This window comes from Cystoisospora suis, assembly GCF_002600585.1.
Source record: "Cystoisospora suis strain Wien I chromosome Unknown contig_783, whole genome shotgun sequence".
In the NCBI taxonomy this organism is placed as follows: Eukaryota; Apicomplexa; class Conoidasida; order Eucoccidiorida; family Sarcocystidae; genus Cystoisospora; species Cystoisospora suis.
This window is the reverse complement of record NW_027153584.1, coordinates 98,312-101,054: the sequence shown is the minus strand read 5'-3', so window position 1 is coordinate 101,054 and position 2,743 is coordinate 98,312.

Below are 2,743 nucleotides of genomic sequence, written 5' to 3'. Positions count from 1 at the left end.
TCTTTCTTGGAGGATGGTGTATGTGTGTGTCTTGAAGAAAAGAGGCTAGGAAACGGAGAAGACAAGGAGAAGGAGAGGGGTGTCCTTTCTGCGATCTTTCCTTATATCCATGCCGGTAGAAGAAGGAGTGGAAGAGATCACTAGAATGCTTTTAGAGAGAGATCTATAGATATGCATCCACATGGAGAAGCGATAAGAAGACGTCTCTCTCCAAGTGAATAGAAGGATAGTAGCAAAGACCTGCCTCCTTCACCTAGAAAGAAGAAAGAAAGGTTCATACATATATAAATGTATATCTGCACAGAGAGAGAGAAAGATGAAAGATCCACCTGAGATGTAGTGATAGAGATAGATAGACAGCTAGACAGATAGAGATGAAGATCGACACGGTTAGATGGAGAGATATTGATCTCTGTATGTGTTCACTTATCTTTTGATCTGTCCACCTCGTTTTAGAATTGATTAGTATCTTTCTCTAGAAATAAGGCAATTTGACAGAAGCAAAAGAAAGAGGAAGATTCTGAAGAAAAGAAGAAGAAAGGACGGCAAGGTCGGACGAAGCAATAGAGCAGAAATTCCTATCTTTCCGCGCTTGAATGAGACCGACTTTCCTTAGAATTCTTTTCTTCTTCTTCTTTCCTTTCAGTTATGTCCATCCACCATGGAAAGGTTCACTTTTGCTTCGGCTTGAAGTTTCATCGAAAGTCTTTTTTCAACAGTGCAGGAGTTAGTTCCACACGAGAAGAAGAATCTTCTCTCTCCTGGGCTGCGCTGACGGATGAGAGGGGGAGAGAAAGAATGAAAGGGGAGATTTGCTAGGGAAAAGAAAGAAGAGTTTCTTCTCATTCAGATAGGCGAAGGCTGTGGCAACTAAACTGAGACTGCGAAGAGTTCAGCTACAGACAGAAAGTACGTGTGAAGAGAGGGATTTGTGTAGGTCTCTCGCCACTGCTTCTTTTTCTTCTTTCTTTTCTCTTCTTTTTCTACGTTCATTTGCAAAACTGATGGAAGCAGATCTAGAGAAATCCTGGTTTGAAGAGGATCAATAGATAGCAGTAGCGAGATATAGATCAGTAGATAAAGAGAGAGTTGAGATGCGCTGTTACGAAGAGCTCTGTGTGGGTTAGAGTAGGTTGCTGTAGAAGAGAAAGTCTTTGGGAGTCCTAGACTTCTCTATCTTTCTATTTCCTTTGAAACACTGTGACTTTATCTAGTAGGGATGAAAGAAAAGGAGAGAATTTCATATTCCTTTCTTCTCTTTTGTGAGAAACAAACCAAGAAGAGAAAGATCCTTTTCTCTCGACTTTCTGTTTTGTCTCAGCTCTTCAAGACGTAGGGATGGATTCACTCGCACTCAAAACGCAAGCAAACAATACACACGGCAAAGGCTCCAGGGTCACCCCGTAGAAGAATTTGTCTTTTTCTTGTCTTTGTAGATGTCAAGAAGAACAGATCGAATAAGAAAGAAGGGTGTGTGTGAAGAAGAGAGGAAAGGAGAAGTTAAGGGACAGTCAGGTCACTTTTCGTTTTTCTTTCTTCCTTTGTTAAGAGGACGGTTTTTACAGATTTTGTTCCTTTCTTTTCGACACTAAAACTTTCTGAGATCATCTCGAATGGAGAGCTATTCTCGGGAAAAATCTCGCAAGGTTCTGAAAGGAGACACTTTTCTACTTTTCTTCTTCATCTTTTCTCTCCTCTCTAGCCCCTCACTCGTACTACGGCTACGACGAAAAGAAAGAAAAAAGAAAAGAAACATGTCCACACTCTTCTATCTCAAACTCTCTCTATCTCTCTGATCAAGAGTCGCTTTCTTCTCTCTCTTGGAGAATCCATTCCCCAGCATATCCATCTGCCTGCTCATGCTTTCTTCCCGTTTCGTTTTTCTGTTCGTTTTCTTTCTTTTCTGTAACGATCTGAAAGAGAAGAGAGAAGAGACCCTCTCAGGGAACAGACTCCTTCTACTGCTATGCCTACAGCAACCTCACGAGAAGTGCGACAAGTCCGGTGGTTTGTGGGAGCTCGGAATGCCATCTGACTGGTAGGAAAGGAAGAAGAACAAAAAGAGAGCTATAAAGAAAAGGAACGGCCCAGGTATATTTCTCTTCTTTGAAAAGATACCCAAAGAGAGTTTTATTCTTGCCTACCGGTCTTTCTTCATCTGGAGTGCACAAGGCAGGGGAAAGAAAGAACAGGAGCTGCTCCAGAAGTCGTCATCTATCTCTCCGAGTGATCTCTGTAGTAAACTAGACCGTCAGAAAAGACGAGGAGGAAGGCCACGAACATACACAAGAAAGCCAAAAGAGGGAGGAAGGGCAAAAAGAAGGGCTGGTCAAAGACGTCAATCCGAGAAGATCTCTATTAAGGGTTCGGAAAGGCTCTTAGAAGAAAGAAAGTTGTTTTACCACATTAAAAGAAACGATCGTACAAAAGTCTTTCGGCTCCCTAAGAGGAGAATAAATCTCTCTCTCTCTTGTTCAAAAAAGACGGCGGAATAGACAGATCTATCTTTCTTTCTGTCTTTCTTTGTTTCACTTTTCTATTTATCTTTCTAAGTTCGAGGTCGACTCTTTTCTTTTCATCCGATGTCAAAGAGTCCCTTGCCGGCAAAACGGACGAGAGACGACCCCCACAGGTTTCTCCTGTGTAACGTTAAAGAAGATTCGTACTTTTTTCCCTATTTCAGATAGCTTGTTGAAATTCTCTACAATGATGACGATAGGTTGGATCAGTGTACCTTTTTTCT